Source organism: Gorilla gorilla, chromosome 17 (assembly GCF_029281585.2).
Source record: "Gorilla gorilla gorilla isolate KB3781 chromosome 17, NHGRI_mGorGor1-v2.1_pri, whole genome shotgun sequence".
NCBI classification, from domain to species: domain Eukaryota; kingdom Metazoa; phylum Chordata; class Mammalia; order Primates; family Hominidae; genus Gorilla; species Gorilla gorilla.
In genome coordinates, this window is record NC_073241.2 from 2,960,220 (window position 1) to 2,982,916 (window position 22,697).

The following is a 22,697-nucleotide window of genomic DNA, read 5'->3' on the forward strand; positions in this document are numbered from 1 at the left end:
CATTCCATTCGATTCCGTTCGATTCCATTCCATTCCATTCCATTCCATTCCATTCCAATCCATTCCATTCTACTCGGGTTGATTCCATTCCATTCCATTCCATTCCATCCCATTCCAATCCATTCCATTCCATTCCGTTCTACTCGGGTTGATTCCATTCCATTCCATTTCATTCCATTCCATTCCATTCCATTCCATTCCATTCCATTCGATTCCATTCGATTCCATTCCATTCCATTCCATTCCAATCCATTCCATTCTACTCGGGTTGATTCCATTCCATTCCATTCCATTCCATTCCATTCCATTCCATTCCATTCCATTCCATTCCATTCCACTCGATTCCATTCCATTCTTTCCATTCCATTCCAATCCATTCCATTCTACTCGGGTGGATTCCATTCCGTTCCATTCCATTCCATTCCATTCCATTCCATTCCATTCCATTCCACTCCATTCGATTCCATTCCATTCCATTCCATTCCATGCCATTCCATTCCATTCCATTCCATTCCATTCCATTCCATTCCATTCCATTCCATTCCATTCCATTCCATTCCATTCTATTCCATTCCGTTCTACTCCATTGAATTCCATTCCATTCCATTCTATTCCTTTCCATTCCATTCCTTTCCATTCCATTTAGTTCTACTCGGGTTGATTCCATTCCATTCCATTCCATTCCATTCCATTCCATTCCATTCCATTCCATTCCATTCCATTACTTTCCATTCCATTCCATTCCAATCCATTCCATTCTACTCGGGTTGACTCCATTCCATTCCGTTCCATTCCATTCCATTCCATTCCATTCCATTCCATTATAATCCATTCCATACCATTCGATTCCGTTCGATTCCATTCCATTCCATTCCATTCCATTCCATTCAATTCCATTCGATTCCATTCGATTCCATTCCATTCCATTCCATTCCAATCCATTCCATTCTACTCGGGTTGATTCCATTCCATTCCATTCCATTCCATTCCATTCCGTTCCATTCCATTCCATTCCATTCTATCCCTTTCGATTCCATTCCATTCCATTAAATTCCATTCCATTCCATTCCATTCCATTCCATTCCATTCCATTCCATTCCATTGCATTCCATTCCGTTCTACTCGGGTTGATTCCACTCCATTCCATTCCATTCCATTCCATACAATTCCATTCGATTCCATTCCATTCCATTCCATTCCATTCCATTCCATTCCATTCCATTCCATTCCATTCCGTTCTAGTCGGGTTGATTCCATTCTATTCCATTCCATTCCATTCCATTCCATTCCATTCCATTCCATTCCATTCCATTCCATTCTATTCCATTCCATTCTACTCCATTGAATTCCATTCCATTCCATTCAATTCCATTCCATTCCATCCCTTTCCATTCCATTTAGTTCTACTCGGGTTGATTCCATTCCATTCCATTCCATTCCATTCCATTCCATTCCATTCAATTCCATTCCATTCCGTTACTTTCCATTCCATTCCATTCCAATCCATTCCATTCTACTCGGGTTGACTCCATTCCATTCCATTCCTTTCCATTCCATTATATTCCATTCTATTCCATTCGATTCCGTTCGATTCCATTCCATTCCATTCCATTCCATTCCATTGCATTCCATTCCATTCCATTCCGTTCTACTCGGGTTGATTCCCTTCCATTCCTTTCCATTCCATTCCATTCCATTCCATTCCATTCCATTCCATTCCCTTCCATTCCATTCCATTCCAATCCATTCCATTCTACTCGGGTTGATTCCATTCCATTCCATTGCATTCGACTCCGTTCGATTCCATTCGATTCCATTCCATTCCATTCCGTTCCATTCCATTCCATTCCATTCCATTCTATTCCATTGAATTCCATTCCATTCCATTCCATTCCACTCCATTCCATTCCATTCCATTCCATTCCATTCCATTCCGTTCTACTCGGGTTGATTCCATTCCATTCCATTCCATTCCATTCCATTCCATTCCATTCCATTCCATTCCATTCCATTCCATTCCATTCCAATCTATTCCATTCTATTCAATTCGATTCCATTCGATTCCATTCAATTCCATTCAATTCCATTCCATTCCATTCCAATCCATTCCATTCTACTCGGGTTGATTCAATTCCATTCCATTCCATTCCATTCCATTCCATTCCATTCCATTCCATTCCATTCCATTCCATTCCATTCCATTCCATTCCGTTCTACTCGGGTTGATTCCATTCTATTCCATTCCATTCCATTCGATTGCATTCGATTCCATTCGATTCCATTCGATTCCATTCCATTCCATTCCATTCCATTCCATTCCATTCCATTCCATTCCATTCTATTCCATTCCATTCCATTCCATTCAATTCCATTCCATTCCATTCCAATCCATTCCCTTCCGTTCTATTCGGGTTGATTCCATTCCATTCCATTCCATTCCATTCCATTCCATTCCATTCCATTCCATTCCATTGCATTCCATTCGATTCCATTCGATTCCATTCCATTCCATTCCATTCCATTCCATTCCATTCCATTCCATTCCATTCTATTCCATTCCATTCCATTCCATTCCATTCTATTCCATTCCATTCCATTCCGTTCCACTCGGGTTGATTCCATTCTATTCCATTCCTTTCCATTCGATTCCATTCGATATCATTCGATTCCATTCCATTCCATTCCATTCCATTCCATTCCATTCCATTCCATTCCATTCCATTCTATTCCATTCCATTCCATTCCATTCCATTCTATTCCATTCCATTCCATTCCGTTCTACTCGGGTTGATTCCATTCCATTCCATTTCATTCCATTCCATTCCATTCCATTCCATTCGATTCCATTCGATTCCATTCCATTCCATTCCATTCCAATCCATTCCATTCTACTCGGGTTGATTCCATTCCATTCCATTCCATTCCATTCCATTCCATTCCATTCCATTCCACTCGATTCCATTCCTTTCCATTCCATTCCATTCCAATCCATTGCATTCTACTCGGGTGGATTCCATTCCATTCCATTCCTTTCCATTCCATTCCATTCCATTCCATTACATTCCATTCGGTTGCATTCCATTCCATTCCATTCCATTCCATTCCATTCCATTCCATTCCGTTCTAATCGGGTTGATTCCATTCTATTCCATTCCATTCCATTCCATTCCATTCCATTCCATTCCATTCCATTCCATTCCATTCTATTCCATTCAATTCTACTCCATTGAATTCCATTACATTCCATTCTATTCCATTCCATTCCATTCCTTTCCATTCCATTTAGTTCTACTCGGGTTGATTCCATTCCATTCCATTCCATTCCTTTCCATTCCATTCCAATCCATTCCATTCCATTACTTACCATTCCATTCCATTCCAATCCATTCCATTCTACTCGGGTTGACTCCATTCCATTCCATTCCATTACATTACATTCCATTATATTCCATTCCATTCCATTCGATTCCGTTCGATTCCATTCCATTCCATTCCATTCCATTCCATTCCAATCCATTCCATTCTACTCGGGTTGATTCCATTCCATTCCATTCCATTCCATCCCATTCCAATCCATTCCATTCCATTCCGTTCTACTCGGGTTGATTCCATTCCATTCCATTTCATTCCATTCCATTCCATTCCATTCCATTCGATTCCATTCGATTCCATTCCATTCCATTCCATTCCAATCCATTCCATTCTACTCGGGTTGATTCCATTCCATTCCATTCCATTCCATTCCATTCCATTCCATTCCATTCCATTCCATTCGATTCCACTCGATTCCATTCCATTCTTTCCATTCCATTCCAATCCATTCCATTCTACTCGGGTGGATTCCATTCCGTTCCATTCCATTCCATTCCATTCCATTCCATTCCATTCCATTCCACTCCATTCGATTCCATTCCATTCCATTCCATTCCATGCCATTCCATTCCATTCCATTCCATTCCATTGCATTCCATTCCATTCCATTCCATTCCATTCCATTGCATTCCATTCCGTTCTACTCGGGTTGATTCCACTCCATTCCATTCCATTCCATTCCATTCCATACCATTCCGTTCGATTCCATTCCATTCCATTCCATTCCATTCCATTCCATTCCATTCCATTCCGTTCTAGTCGGGTTGATTCCATTCTATTCCATTCCATTCCATTCCATTCCTTTCCATTCCATTCCATTCCATTCCATTCTATTCCATTCCATTCTACTCCATTGAATTCCATTCCATTCCATTCAATTCCATTCCATTCCATCCCTTTCCATTCCATTTAGTTCTACTCGGGTTGATTCCATTCCATTCCATTCCATTCCATTCCATTCCATTCCATTCAATTCCATTCCATTCCGTTACTTTCCATTCCATTCCATTCCAATCCATTCCATTCTACTCGGGTTGACTCCATTCCATTCCATTCCTTTCCATTCCATTATATTCCATTCTATTCCAATCGATTCCGTTCGATTCCATTCCATTCCATTCCATTCCAATCTATTCCATTCTATTCAATTCGATTCCATTCGATTCCATTCAATTCCATTCAATTCCATTCCATTCCATTCCAATCCATTCCATTCTACTCGGGTTGATTCCATTCCATTCCATTCCATTCCATTCCATTCCATTCCATTCCATTCCATTCCATTCCATTCCATTCGATTCCATTCCATTCCATTCCATTCCATTCCATTCTTTCCATTCCATTCCATTCCATTCCAATCTATTCCATTCGATTCCATTCCATTCCATTCCATTCCATTCCATTCCAATCCATTCTATTCTACTCGTGTTGATTCCATTCCATTCCATTCCATTCCATTCCATTCCATTCCATTCCATTCCATTCCATTCCATTCCGTACTACTCGGGTTGATTCCATTCTATTCCATTCCATTCCATTCCATTCCATTCCATTCCATTCCATTCTATCCCTTTCGATTCCATTCCATTCCATTAAATTCCATTCCATTCCATTCCATTCCATTCCATTCCATTCCATTCCATTCCATTCCATTGCATTCCATTCCGTTCTACTCGGGTTGATTCCACTCCATTCCATTCCATTCCATTCCATACAATTCCATTCGATTCCATTCCATTCCATTCCATTCCATTCCATTCCATTCCATTCCATTCCATTCCATTCCATTCCGTTCTAGTCGGGTTGATTCCATTCTATTCCATTCCATTCCATTCCATTCCATTCCATTCCATTCCATTCCATTCCATTCTATTCCATTCCATTCTACTCCATTGAATTCCATTCCATTCCATTCAATTCCATTCCATTCCATCCCTTTCCATTCCATTTAGTTCTACTCGGGTTGATTCCATTCCATTACATTCCATTCCATTCCATTCCATTCCATTCAACTCCATTCCATTCCGTTACTTTCCATTCCATTCCATTCCAATCCATTCCATTCTACTCGGGTTGACTCCATTCCATTCCATTCCTTTCCATTCCATTATATTCCATTCTATTCCATTCGATTCCGTTCGATTCCATTCCATTCCATTCCATTCCATTCCATTGCATTCCATTCCATTCCATTCCGTTCTACTCGGGTTGATTCCCTTCCATTCCTTTCCATTCCATTCCATTCCATTCCATTCCATTCCATTCCATTCCCTTCCATTCCATTCCATTCCAATCCATTCCATTCTACTCGGGTTGATTCCATTCCATTCCATTGCATTCGACTCCATTCGATTCCATTCGATTCCATTCCATTCCATTCCGTTCCATTCCATTCCATTCCATTCCATTCTATTCCATTGAATTCCATTCCATTCCATTCCATTCCATTCCATTCCATTCCATTCCATTCCATTCCATTCCATTCCGTTCTACTCGGGTTGATTCCATTCCATTCCATTCCATTCCATTCCATTCCATTCCATTCCATTCCATTCCATTCCATTCCAATCTATTCCATTCTATTCAATTCGATTCCATTCGATTCCATTCAATTCCATTCAATTCCATTCCATTCCATTCCAATCCATTCCATTCTACTCGGGTTGATTCCATTCCATTCCATTCCATTCCATTCCATTCCATTCCATTCCATTCCATTCCATTCCATTCCATTCCATTCGATTCCATTCGATTCCATTCCATTCCATTCCATTCCATTCCATTCCATTCTTTCCATTCGATTCCATTCCATTCCAATCTATTCCATTCGATTCCATTCCATTCCATTCCATTCCATTCCATTCCATTCCATTCCAATCCATTCCATTCTACTCGTGTTGATTCCATTCCATTCCATTCCATTCCATTCCATTCCATTCCATTCCATTCCATTCCATTCCATTCCATTCCATTCCATTCCGTTCTACTCGGGTTGATTCCATTCTATTCCATTCCATTCCATTCGATTGCATTCGATTCCATTCGATTCCATTCGATTCCATTCCATTCCATTCCATTCCATTCCATTCCATTCCATTCAATTCCATTCCATTCCATTCCAATCCATTCCCTTCCGTTCTATTCGGGTTGATTCCATTCCATTCCATTCCATTCCATTCCATTCCATTCCATTCCATTCCATTCCATTCCATTGCATTCCATTCCATTCCATTCCATTCCATTCCATTCCATTGCATTCCATTCGATTCTATTCGATTCCATTCCATTCCATTCCATTCCATTCCATTCCATTCCATTCCATTCCATTCCATTCTATTCCATTCAATTCCATTCCATTCCATTCTATTCCATTCCATTCCATTCCGTTCCACTCGGGTTGATTCCATTCTATTCCATTCCTTTCCATTCGATTCCATTCGATATCATTCGATTCCATTCCATTCCATTCCATTCCATTCCATTCCATTCCATTCCATTCCATTCCATTCCATTCTATTCCATTCCATTCCATTCCATTCCATTCTATTCCATTCCATTCCATTCCGTTCTACTCGGGTTGATTCCATTCCATTCCATTCCATTCCATTCCATTCCATTCCATTCCATTCGATTCCATTCGATTCCATTCCATTCCATTCCATTCCAATCCATTCCATTCTACTCGGGTTGATTCCATTCCATTCCATTCCATTCCATTCCATTCCATTCCATTCCATTCCACTCGATTCCATTCCTTTCCATTCCATTCCATTCCAATCCATTGCATTCTACTCGGGTGGATTCCATTCCATTCCATTCCTTTCCATTCCATTCCATTCCATTCCATTACATTCCATTCGGTTGCATTCCATTCCATTCCATTCCATTCCATTCCATTCCATTCCATTCCGTTCTAATCGGGTTGATTCCATTCTATTCCATTCCATTCCATTCCATTCCATTCCATTCCATTCCATTCCATTCCATTCCATTCTATTCCATTCAATTCTACTCCATTGAATTCCATTACATTCCATTCTATTCCATTCCATTCCATTCCTTTCCATTCCATTTAGTTCTACTCGGGTTGATTCCATTCCATTCCATTCCATTCCTTTCCATTCCATTCCAATCCATTCCATTCCATTACTTACCATTCCATTCCATTCCAATCCATTCCATTCTACTCGGGTTGACTCCATTCCATTCCATTCCATTACATTACATTCCATTATATTCCATTCCATTCCATTCGATTCCGTTCGATTCCATTCCATTCCATTCCATTCCATTCCATTCCAATCCATTCCATTCTACTCGGGTTGATTCCATTCCATTCCATTCCATTCCATCCCATTCCAATCCATTCCATTCCATTCCGTTCTACTCGGGTTGATTCCATTCCATTCCATTTCATTCCATTCCATTCCATTCCATTCCATTCGATTCCATTCGATTCCATTCCATTCCATTCCATTCCAATCCATTCCATTCTACTCGGGTTGATTCCATTCCATTCCATTCCATTCCATTCCATTCCATTCCATTCCATTCCATTCCATTCGATTCCACTCGATTCCATTCCATTCTTTCCATTCCATTCCAATCCATTCCATTCTACTCGGGTGGATTCCATTCCGTTCCATTCCATTCCATTCCATTCCATTCCATTCCATTCCATTCCATTCCACTCCATTCGATTCCATTCCATTCCATTCCATTCCATGCCATTCCATTCCATTCCATTCCATTCCATTGCATTCCATTCCATTCCATTCCATTCCATTCCATTGCATTCCATTCCGTTCTACTCGGGTTGCTTCCACTCCATTCCATTCCATTCCATTCCATACCATTCCATTCGATTCGATTCCATTCCATTCCATTCCATTCCATTCCATTCCATTCCATTCCATTCCGTTCTAGTCGGGTTGATTCCATTCTATTCCATTCCATTCCATTCCATTCCATTCCATTCCATTCCATTCCATTCCATTCCATTCTATTCCATTCCATTCTACTCCATTGAATTCCATTCCATTCCATTCAATTCCATTCCATTCCATCCCTTTCCATTCCATTTAGTTCTACTCGGGTTGATTCCATTCCATTACATTCCATTCCATTCCATTCCATTCCATTCAATTCCATTCCATTCCGTTACTTTCCAATCCATTCCATTCCAATCCATTCCATTCTACTCGGGTTGACTCCATTCCATTCCATTCCTTTCCATTCCATTATATTCCATTCTATTCCATTCGATTCCGTTCGATTCCATTCCATTCCATTCCATTCCATTCCATTGCATTCCATTCCATTCCATTCCGTTCTACTCGGGTTGATTCCCTTCCATTCCTTTCCATTCCATTCCATTCCATTCCATTCCATTCCATTCCATTCCATTCCCTTCCATTCCATTCCATTCCAATCCATTCCATTCTACTCGGGTTGATTCCATTCCATTCCATTGCATTCGACTCCATTCGATTCCATTCGATTCCATTCCATTCCATTCCGTTCCATTCCATTCCATTCCATTCCATTCTATTCCATTGAATTCCATTCCATTCCATTCCATTCCACTCCATTCCATTCCATTCCATTCCATTCCATTCCATTCCGTTCTACTCGGGTTGATTCCATTCCATTCCATTCCATTCCATTCCATTCCATTCCATTCCATTCCATTCCATTCCATTCCATTCCATTCCATTCCAATCTATTCCATTCTATTCAATTCGATTCCATTCGATTCCATTCAATTCCATTCAATTCCATTCCATTCCATTCCAATCCATTCCATTCTACTCGGGTTGATTCCATTCCATTCCATTCCATTCCATTCCATTCCATTCCATTCCATTCCATTCCATTCCATTCCATTCCATTCGATTCCATTCCATTCCATTCCATTCCATTCTTTCCATTCCATTCCATTCCATTCCAATCTATTCCATTCGATTCCATTCCATTCCATTCCATTCCATTCCATTCCATTCCAATCCATTCTATTCTACTCGTGTTGATTCCATTCCATTCCATTCCATTCCATTCCATTCCATTCCATTCCATTCCATTCCATTCCATTCCATTCCATTCCATTCCATTCCGTTCTACTCGGGTTGATTCCATTCTATTCCATTCCATTCCATTCGATTCCATTCGATTCCATTAGATTCCATTCGATTCCATTCCATTCCATTCCATTCCATTCCATTCCATTCCATTCTATTCCACTCCATTCCATTCAATTCCATTCCATTCCATTCCATTCCATTCCAATCCATTCCCTTCCGTTCTATTCGGGTTGATTCCATTCCATTCCATTCCATTCCATTCCATTCCATTCCATTCCATTCCATTCCATTCCATTCCATTGCATTCCATTCGATTCCATTCGATTCCATTCCTTTCCATTCCATTCCATTCCATTACATTCCATTCCATTCCATTCCATTCCATTCTATTCCATTCCATTCCATTCCTTTCCACTCGGGTTGATTCCATTCTATTCCAGTCCATTCCATTCGATTCCATTCGATATCATTCGATTCCATTCCATTCCATTCCATTCCATTCCATTCCATTCCATTCCATTCTATTCCATTCCATTCCATTCCATTCCATTCTATTCCATTCCATTCCATTCCGTTCTACTCGGGTTGATTCCATTCCATTCCATTTCATTCCATTCCATTCCATTCCATTCCATTCCATTCCATTCCATTCCATTCGATTCCATTCCATTCCATTCCATTCCATTCCATTCCATTCTACTCGGGTTGATTCCATTCCATTCCATTCCATTCCATTCCATTCCATTCCATTCCATTCCATTCCACTCGATTCCATTCCTTTCCATTCCATTCCATTCCAATCCATTGCATTCTACTCGGGTGGATTCCATTCCATTCCATTCCTTTCCATTCCATTCCATTCCATTCCATTACATTCCATTCGGTTCCATTCCATTCCATTCCATTCCATTCCATTCCATTCCATTCCATTCCATTCCGTTCTAATCGGGTTGATTCCATTCTATTCCATTCCATTCCATTCCATTCCATTCCATTCCATTCCATTCCATTCCATTCCATTCCATTTTATTCCATTCCATTCTACTCCATTGAATTCCATTCCATTCCATTCTATTCCATTCCATTCCATTCCTTTCCATTCCATTTAGTTCTACTCGGGTTGATTCCATTCCATTCCATTCCATTCCTTTCCGTTCCATTCCAATCCATTCCATTCCATTACTTTCCATTCCATTCCATTCCAATCCATTCCATTCTACTCGGGTTGACTCCATTCCATTCCATTCCATTACATTACATTCCATTATATTCCATTCCATTCCATTCGATTCCGTTCGATTCCATTCCATTCCATTCCATTCCATTCCATTCCATTCCATTCCATTCCATTCCATTCGATTCCATTCCATTCCATTCCATTCCATTCCATTCCATTCCAATCCATTCCATTCTACTCGGGTTGATTCCATTCCATTCCATTCCATTCCATTCCATTCCATTCCATTCCGTTCTACTCGGGTTGATTCCACTCCATTGCATTCCATTCCATTCCATTCCATTCCATTCCATTCCATTCCAACCCATTCCGTTCTAGTCGGGTTGATTCCATTCTATTCCATTCCATTCCATTCCATTCCATTCCATTCCATTCCATTCCATTCCATTCCATTCCATTCTATTCCATTCCATTCTACTCCATTGAATTCCATTCCATTCCATTCTATTCCATTCCATTCCATTCCTTTCCATTCCATTTAGTTCTACTCGGGTTGATTCCATTCCATTCCATTCCATTCCATTCCATTCCATTCCATTCCATTCCATTCCATTCCATTACTTTCCATTCCATTCCATTCCAATCCATTCCATTCTACTCGGGTTGACTCCATTCCATTCCGTTCCATTCCATTCCATTCCATTATAATCCGTTCCATTCCATTTGATTCCGTTCGATTCCATTCCATTCCATTCCATTCCATTCCATTCAATTCGATTCGATTCCATTCGATTCCATTCCATTCCATTCCATTCCAATCCATTCCATTCTACTCGGGTTGATTCCATTCCATTCCATTCCATTCCATTCCATTCCATTCCATTCCATTCCATTGCATTCCATTCCGTTCTACTCGGGTTGATTCCACTCCATTCCATTCCATTCCATTCCATACCATTCCATTCCATTCCATTCCATTCCATTCCATTCCATTCCATTCCATTCCATTCCATTCCATTCCATTCCGTTCTAGTCGGGTTGATTCCATTCTATTCCATTCCATTCCATTCCATTCCATTCCATTCCATTCCATTCCATTCCATTCCATTCCATTCCATTCCATTCTATTCCATTCCATTCAACTCCATTGAATTCCAATCCATTCCATTCAATTCCATTCCATTCCATCCCTTTCCATTCCATTTAGTTCTACTCGGGTTGATTCCATTCCATTCCATTCCATTCCATTCCATTCCATTCCATTCAATTCCATTCCATTCCGTTACGTTCCATTCCATTCCATGCCAATCCATTCCATTCTACTCGGGTTGACTCCATTCCATTCCATTCCATTCCATTCCATTCCATTCCATTCCATTATATTCCATTCTATTCCATTCGATTCCGTTCGATTCCATTCCATTCCATTCCATTCCATTCCATTCCATTCCATTCCATTCCATTCCATTCCATTCGATTCCATTCCATTCCATTCGATTCCATTCCATTCCATTCCATTCCATTCCATTCCATTCCATTCCATTCCATTCCATTCCATTTACTCCATTCCGTTCTACTCGGGTTGATTCCATTGAGTTTGGTTCCGTCCCGTCCCGTCCCGTCCCGTCCTGTCCCGTGCCGTTTTACTCAGGTTGATTCCTTTCCATTCCGTTCCGCTCGTTTCCTTTAGTTTCCATTCCGTTCCACGCGGGTTGGTTCAATTCCATTCTATTCTATTCTATTCCTTTCCCTTCCCTTCCATTCCATTCCATTCCATTCTACTCGGGTTGATTCCATGCCATTCCGTTCCGTTCCATTCCGTCCCATCCCGATCCGTCCCATCCCGTCCTGTCCCGTCCCATCCCGTTCCATTCCACATGGGTTGATTCAATTCCTTTCGGTTAGATTGAACTCCATTCCATTCCATTCTACTCGGATTGACTCCATTCCATTCCATTCCATTCCATTCCATTCCATTCCATTCCATTCCATTCCATTCCATTCCAATCCATTCCATTCTACTCGGGTTGATTCCATTCTATTCCATTCCATTCCATTCCATTCCATTCCATTCCATTCCATTCGATTCCATTCCATTCCATTCCATTCCATTCCATTCCATTCCATTCCATTCCATTCCATTCCATTCCGTTCTACTCGGGTTGATTCCATTCTATTCCTTTCCATTCCGTTCGATTCCATTTGATTCCATTCGATTCCATTCCATTCCATTCCATTCCCTTCCATTCCATTCTATTCCATTGAATTCCATTCCATTCCATTCCATTCCATTCCATTCCATTCCATTCCATTCCGTTCTACTCTGATTGATTCCATTCCATTCCATTCCATTCCATTCCATTCCATTCCATTCCATTCCATTCCATTCCAATACATTCCATTCTACTCTGGTTGATTCCATTCCATTCCATTCCATTCCATTCCATTCGTCTGCATTCGATTCCATTCCATTCCATTCCATTCTATTCCATTGAATTCCATTGAATTCCATTCCATTCCATTCCATTCCATTCCATTCGATTCCATTCCATTCCATTCCATTCCATTCGATTCCATTCCATTCCATTCCATTCCATTCCATTCCATTCCATTCCATTCCATTCCAATCTATTCCATTCCATTCCATTCTATTCCATTCGTTTCCATTCCATTCCATTTCATTTTATTCCATTCCATTCCATTCCATTCTATTCCATTGAATTCCATTCCATTCCATTCCATTCCATTCCATTCCATTCCATTCCATTCCGTTCTACTCGGGTTGATTCCACTCCATTCCATTCCATTCCATTCCATTCCATTCCACTCGGGTTGATCATTCCATTCCATTCCATTCCATTCCATTCCATTCCATTCCGTTCCATTCCGTTCCATTCCACTCAGGCTCATTCCATTCCATTCCATTCAATTCCATTCCATTCCATTCCATTGCATTCCATTCCATTCCATTCCATTCCGTTCTACTCGGTTTGATTTCCATTCCATTCCATTCCATTCCATTCCATTCCATTCCATTCCATTCCATTCCATTCCATTCCATTCCTTTCCATTTACTCCATTCCGTTCTACTCGGGTTGATTCCATTGAGTTTGGTTCCGTTCCGTTCCGTCCCGTCCCGTCCCGTCCCGTCCCGTCCCGTGCCGTTTTACTCAGGTTGATTCCTTTCCATTCCGTTGCGCTCGTTTTCGTTGCGTTCCATTCCGTTCCACGCGGGTTGGTTCAATTCCATTCTATTCTATTCTATTCCTTTCCATTCCATTCCATTCCATTCCATTCCATTCTACTCGGGTTGATTCCATGCCATTCCGTTCCGTTCCATTCCGTCCCATCCCGAACCGTCCCATCACGTCCCGTCCCGTACCATCCCGTTCCGTTCCACATGGGTTGATTCAATTCCTTTCGGTTACATTGAATTCCATTCCATTCCATTCTACTCGGATTGATTCCATTCCATTCCATTCCATTCCATTCCATTCCATTCCATTCCATTCCATTCCATTCCTTTCCATTCCAATCCATTCCATGCTACTCGGGTTGATTCCATTCCATTCCATTCCATTCCATTCCATTCCATTCCATTCCATTCCATTCCATTCCATTCCATTCCATTCCATTCCATTTCATTCCATTCCATTCCATTTCATTCCATTCCATTCCATTTCATTCCATTCCATTCCATTCCATTCCATTCCATTCCATTCCATTCCATTCCATTCCATTCGATTCCATTCCATTCCATTCCATTCCATTCCATTCCGTTCTACTCGGGTTGATGCCATTCTATTCCATTCCGTTCCGTTCGATTCCATTTGATTCCATTCGATTCCATTCCATTCCATTCCATTCCCTTCCATTCCATTCTATTCCATTGAATTCCATTCCATTCCATTCCATTCCATTCCATTCCGTTCTACTCTGATTGATTCCATTAAATTCCATTCCATTCCATTCCGTTCTACTCTGATTGATTCCATTAAATTCCATTCCATTCCATTCCATTCGATTCCATTCCATTCCATTCCATTCCATTCCATTCCATTCCATTCCATTGCATTCCATTCCATTCCAATACATTCCATTCTACTCTGGTTGATTCCACTCCATTCCATTCCATTCCATTCCATTCGTCTCCATTCGATTCCATTCGATTCCATTCCATTCCATTCCATGGAATTCCATTCCATTCCACTCCATTCCATTACATTCCATTCCATTCCATTCCATTCCATTCCATTCCATTCCATTCCGTTCTACTCGGGTTGATTCCATTCCATTCCATTCCATTCCATTCCATTCCATTCCATTCCATTCCACTCCATTCCATTCGATTCCATTCGATTCCATTCCATTCCATTCCATTCCATTCCAATCCATTCCATTCTACTCGGGTTGATTCCATTCCATTCCATTCCATTCCATTCCATTCCATTCCATTCCATTCCATTCCATTCCTTTCCATTCCATTCCATTCCATAGCATTCCATTCGATTCCATTAGATTCCATTCCATTCCATTCCATTCCATTCCATTCCATTCCATTCCGTTCCACTCGGGTTGATTCCATTCTATTCCATTCCATTCCATTCGATTCCATTCGATATCATTCGATTCCATTCCTTCCCATTCCATTCCATTCCATTCCGTTCTACTCGGTTTGATTCCATTCCATTTCATTCCATTCCATTCCATTCCATTTCTTTCGATTCCATTCGTTTCCATTCCATTCCATTCCATTCCAATCCATTCCATTCTACTCGGGTTGATTCCATTCCATTCCATTCCATTCCATTCCATTCCATTCCATTCCATTCCATTCCATTCCATTCCATTCCACTCGATTCCATTCCATTCCACTCGATTCCATTCCATTCCTTTCCATTCCATTCCAATCCATTCCATTCTACTCGGGTGGATTCCATTCCATTCCATTCCATTCCATTCCATTCCATTCCATTCCATTCCATTCGATTCCATTCCATTCCATTCCATTCCATTCCATTCCATTCCATTCCATTCCATTCCGTTCTAGTCGGGTTGATTCCATTCTATTCCATTCCATTCCATTCCATTCCATTCCATTCCATTCCATTCCATTCCATTCCATTCTATTCCATTCCATTCTACTCCATTGAATTCCATTCCATTCCATTCAATTCCATTCCATTCCATTCCTTTCCATTCCATTTAGTTCTACTCGGGTTGATTCCATTCCATTCCATTCCATTCCATTCCATTCCATTCCATTCCATTCCATTCCATTCCATTCCATTCCATTCCATTACTTTCCATTCCATTCCATTCCAATCCATTCCATTCTACTCGGGTTGACTCCATTCCATTCCATTCCATTCCATTCCATTCCATTCCATTCCATTCCATTCCATTATATTCCATTCTATTCCATTCGATTCCGTTCGATTCCATTCCATTCCATTCCATTCCATTCCATTCCATTCCATTCCATTCCATTCGATTCCATTCCATTCCATTCGATTCCATTCCATTCCATTCCATTCCATTCCATTCCATTCCATTCCATTCCATTCCATTTACTCCATTCCGTTCTACTCGGGTTGATTCCATTGAGTTTGGTTCCGTCCCGTCCCGTCCCGTCCCGTCCCGTCCCGTGCCGTTTTACTCAGGTTGATTCCTTTCCATTCCGTTCCGCTCGTTTCCTTTAGTTTCCATTCCGTTCCACGCGGGTTGGTTCAATTCCATTCTATTCTATTCTATTCCTTTCCCTTCCATTCCATTCCATTCCATTCCATTCTACTCGGGTTGATTCCATGCCATTCCGTTCCGTTCCATTCCGTCCCATCCCGATCCGTCCCATCCCGTCCTGTCCCGTCCCATCCCGTTCCATTCCACATGGGTTGATTCAATTCCTTTCGGTTAGATTGAACTCCATTCCATTCCATTCTACTCGGATTGACTCCATTCCATTCCATTCCATTCCATTCCATTCCATTCCATTCCATTCCATTCCATTCCAATCCATTCCATTCTACTCGGGTTGATTCAATTCTATTCCATTCCATTCCATTCCATTCCATTCCAATTCTTTCCATTCCATTGCATTCCATTCCATTCCATTCCATTCCATTCCATTCCATTCGATTCCATTCCATTCCATTCCATTCCATTCCATTCCATTCCATTCCATTCCATTCCATTCCATTCCGTTCTACTCGGGTTGATTCCATTCTATTCCTTTCCATTCCGTTCGATTCCATTTGATTCCATTCGATTCCATTCCATTCCATTCCATTCCCTTCCATTCCATTCTATTCCATTGAATTCCATTCCATTCCATTCCATTCCATTCCATTCCATTCCATTCCATTCCATTCCGTTCTACTCTGATTGATTCCATTCCATTCCATTCCATTCCATTCCATTCCATTCCATTCCATTCCATTCCATTCCAATACATTCCATTCTACTCTGGTTGATTCCATTCCATTCCATTCCATTCCATTCCATTCGTCTGCATTCGATTCCATTCCATTCCATTCCATTCCATTCTATTCCATTGAATTCCATTTAATTCCATTGCATTCCATTCCATTCCATTCCATTCGATTCCATTCCATTCCATTCCATTCCATTCGATTCCATTCCATTCCATTCCATTCCATTCCATTCCGTTCCATTCCATTCCATTCCATTCCGTTCTACTCGGGTTGATTCCATTCTATTCCATTCCATTCCGTTCGATTCCATTTGATTCCATTCGATTCCATTCCATTCCATTCCCTTCCATTCCATTCTATTCCATTGAATTCCATTCCATTCCATTCCATTCCATTCCATTCCATTCCATTCCGTTCTACTCTGATTGATTCCATTCCATTCCATTACATTCCATTCCATTCCATTCCATTCCAATACATTCCATTCTACTCTGGTTGATTCCATTCCATTCCATTCCATTCCATTCCATTCGTCTCCATTCGATTCCATTCCATTCCATTCCATTCTATTCCATTGAATTCCATTGAATTCATTCCATTCCATTCCATTCCATTCCATTCCATTCCATTCCATTCCATTCCATTCCATTCCGTTCTACTCGGGTTGATTCCACTCCATTCCATTCCATTCCATTCCATTCCATTCCATTCCATTCCATTCCATTCCATTCGTCTCCATTCGATTCCATTCGATTCCATTCCATTCTATTCCATTGAATTCCATTCCATTCCATTCCATTCCATTCCATTCCATTCCATTCCATTCCACTCCATTCCATTCCGTTCTACTCGGGTTGATTCCATTCCATTCCATTCCATTCCATTCCATTCCATTCCATTCCATTCCACTCCATTCCATTCGATTCCATTCGATTCCATTCCATTCCATTCCATTCCATTCCAATCCATTCCATTCTACTCGGGTTGATTCCATTCCATTCCATTCCATTCCATCCCATTCCAATCCATTCCATTCCATTCCGTTCTACTCGGGTTGATTCCATTCCATTCCATTTCATTCCATTCCATTCCATTCCATTCCATTCGATTCCATTCGATTCCATTCCATTCCATTCCATTCCAATCCATTCCATTCTACTCGGGTTGATTCCATTCCATTCCATTCCATTCCATTCCATTCCATTCCATTCCATTCGATTCCACTCGATTCCACTCCATTCTTTCCATTCCATTCCAATCCATTCCATTCTACTCGGGTGGATTCCATTCCGTTCCATTCCATTCCATTCCATTCCATTCCATTCCATTCCACTCCATTCGATTCCATTCCTTTCCATTCCATTCCATTCCATTCCATTCCATTCCATTCCATTCCATTCCATTCCATTCCGTTCTAGTCGGGTTGATTCCATTCTATTCCATTCCATTCCATTCCATTCCATTCCATTCCATTCCATTCCATTCCATTCCATTCCATTCCATTCCATTCTATTCCATTCCATTCTACTCCATTGAATTCCATTCCGTTCCATTCTATTCCATTCCATTCCATTCCTTTCCATTCCATTTAGTTCTACTTGGGTTGATTCCATTCCATTCCATTCCATTCCATTCCATTCCATTCCATTCCATTCCATTACTTTCCATTCCATTCCATTCCAATCCATTCCATTCTACTCGGGTTGACTCCATTCCATTCCATTCCATTCCATTCCATTCCATTCCATTCCATTCCATTCCATTCCATTCCGTTATAATCCATTCCATTCCATTCGATTCCGTTCGATTCCATTCCATTCCATTCCATTCCATTCCATTCCATTCAATTCCATTCGATTCCATTCGATTCCATTCCATTCCATTCCATTCCAATCCATTCCATTCTACTCGGGTTGATTCCATTCCATTCCATTCCATTCCATTCCATTCCATTCCATTCCATTCCATTCTATTCCTTTCGATTCCATTCCATTCCATTAAATTCCTTTCCATTCCATTCCATTCCATTCCATTCCATTCCGTTCTACTCGGGTTGATTCCACTCCATTCCATTCCATTCCATTCCATACCATTCCATTCGATTCCATTCGATTCCATTCCATTCCATTCCATTCCATTCCATTCCATTCCATTCCATTCCATTCCATTCCATTCCATTCCGTTCTAGTCGGGTTGATTCCATTCTATTCCATTCCATTCCATTCCATTGCATTCCATTCGATTCCATTCCATTCCATTCCATTCAATTCCATTCCATTCTACTCCATTGAATTCCATTCCATTCCATTCAATTCCATTCCTTTCCATCCCTTTCCATTCCATTTAGTTCTACTCGGGTTCATTCCATTCCATTCCATTCCTTTCCATTCCATTCCATTCCATTCCATTCCATTCCGTTCTACTCTCATTGATTCCATTCCATTCCATTACATTCCATTCCATTCCATTCCAATACATTCCATTCTACTCTGGTTGATTCCATTCCATTCCATTCCATTCCATTCCATTCGTCTCCATTCGATTCCATTCCATTCCATTCCATTCTATTCCATTGAATTCCATTGAATTCCATTCCATTCCATTCCATTCCATTCCATTCCATTCCATTCCATTCCATTCCATTCCATTCCATTCCATTCCGTTCTACTCGGGTTGATTCCACTCCATTCCATTCCATTCCATTCCATTCCATTCCATTCCATTCCATTCCATTCGTCTCCATTCGATTCCATTCGATTCCATTCCATTCTATTCCATTGAATTCCATTCCATTCCATTCCATTCCATTCCATTCCATTCCATTCCATTCCATTCCACTCCATTCCATTCCGTTCTACTCGGGTTGATTCCATTCCATTCCATTCCATTCCATTCCATTCCATTCCATTCCATTCCACTCCATTCCATTCGATTCCATTCGATTCCATTCCATTCCATTCCATTCCATTCCAATCCATTCCATTCTACTCGGGTTGATTCCATTCCATTCCATTCCATTCCATCCCATTCCAATCCATTCCATTCCATTCCGTTCTACTCGGGTTGATTCCATTCCATTCCATTTCATTCCATTGCATTCCATTCCATTCCATTCGATTCCATTCGATTCCATTCCATTCCATTCCATTCCAATCCATTCCATTCTACTCGGGTTGATTCCATTCCATTCCATTCCATTCCATTCCATTCCATTCCATTCCATTCCATTCGATTCCACTCGATTCCACTCCATTCTTTCCATTCCATTCCAATCCATTCCATTCTACTCGGGTGGATTCCATTCCGTTCCATTCCATTCCATTCCATTCCATTCCATTCCATTCCACTCCATTCGATTCCATTCCATTCCATTCCATTCCATTCCATTCCATTCCATTCCATTCCATTCCATTCCATTCCGTTCTAGTCGGGTTGATTCCATTCTATTCCATTCCATTCCATTCCATTCCATTCCATTCCATTCCATTCCATTCCATTCCATTCCATTCCATTCTATTCCATTCCATTCTACTCCATTGAATTCCATTCCGTTCCATTCTATTCCATTCCATTCCATTCCTTTCCATTCCATTTAGTTCTACTTGGGTTGATTCCATTCCATTCCATTCCATTCCATTCCATTCCATTCCATTCCATTCCATTACTTTCCATTCCATTCCATTCCAATCCATTCCATTCTACTCGGGTTGACTCCATTCCATTCCATTCCATTCCATTCCATTCCATTCCATTCCATTCCATTCCATTCCGTTATAATCCATTCCATTCCATTCGATTCCGTTCGATTCCATTCCATTCCATTCCATTCCATTCCATTCCATTCAATTCCATTCGATTCCATTCGATTCCATTCCATTCCATTCCATTCCAATCCATTCCATTCTACTCGGGTTGATTCCATTCCATTCCATTCCATTCCATTCCATTCCATTCCATTCCATTCCATTCCATTCCATTCCATTCTATTCCTTTCGATTCCATTCCATTCCATTAAATTCCATTCCATTCCATTCCATTCCATTCCATTCCATTCCGTTCTACTCGGGTTGATTCCACTCCATTCCATTCCATTCCATTCCATACCATTCCATTCGATTCCATTCGATTCCATTCCATTCCATTCCATTCCATTCCATTCCATTCCATTCCATTCCATTCCATTCCATTCCATTCCATTCCGTTCTAGTCGGGTTGATTCCATTCTATTCCATTCCATTCCATTCCATTGCATTCCATTCGATTCTATTCCATTCCATTCCATTCAATTCCATTCCATTCTACTCCATTGAATTCCATTCCATTCCATTCAATTCCATTCCTTTCCATCCCTTTCCATTCCATTTAGTTCTACTCGGGTTCATTCCATTCCATTCCATTCCATTCCATTCCATTCCATTCCATTCAATTCCATTCCATTCCGTTACTTTCCATTCCATTCCATTCCAATCCATTCCATTCTACTCGGGTTGACTCCATTCCATTCCATTCCTTTCCATTCCATTATATTCCATTCTATTCCATTCGATTCCGTTCGATTCGATTCCATTCCATTCCATTGCATTCCATTCCATTCCATTCCATTCCATTCCGTTCTACTCGGGTTGATTCCATTCCATTCCTTTCCATTCCATTCCATTCCATTCCATTCCATTCCATTCCATTCCCTTTCATTCCATTCCATTCCAATCCATTCCATTCTACTCGGGTTGATTCCATTCCATTCCATTGCACTCGACTCCATTCGATTCCATTCGATTCCACTCCATTCCATTCCGTTCCATTCCATTCCATTCCATTCCATTCTATTCCATTGAATTCCATTCCATTCCATTCCATTCCAATCCATTCCATTCCATTCCATTCCATTCCATTCCATTCCATTCCGTTCTACTCGGGTTGATTCCATTCCATTACATTCCATTCCATTCCATTCCATTCCATTCCAATCTATTCCATTCTATTCAATTCGATTCCATTCGATTCCATTCAATTCCATTCAATTCCATTCCATTCCATTCCAATCCATTCCATTCTACTCGGGTTGATTCCACTCCATTCCATTCCATTCCATTCCATTCCATTCCATTCCATTCCATTCCATTCCATTCCATTCCATTCCAATCTATTCCATTCCATTCCATTCCATTCCATTCCATTCCATTCCATTCCATTCCATTCCATTCCAATCCATTCCATTCTACTCGTGTTGATTCCATTCCATTCCATTCCATTCCATTCCATTCCATTCCATTCCATTCCATTCCATTCCATTCCGTTCTACTCGGGTTGATTCCATTCTATTCCATTCCATTCCATTCGATTCCATTCGATTCCATTCGATTCCATTCGATTCCATTCCATTCCATTCAATTCCATTCCACTCCATTGAATTCCATTCCATTCCATTCTATTCCATTCCATTCCATTCCTTTCCAATCCATTTAATTCTACTCGGGTTGATTCCATTCCATTCCATTCCATTCCATTCCATTCCATTCCATTCCATTCCATTCCATTCCATTCCATTCGATTCCATTGCATTCCATTCGATTCCATTCGATTGCATTCCATTCCATTCCATTCCATTCCATTCCATTCCATTCCATTCCATTC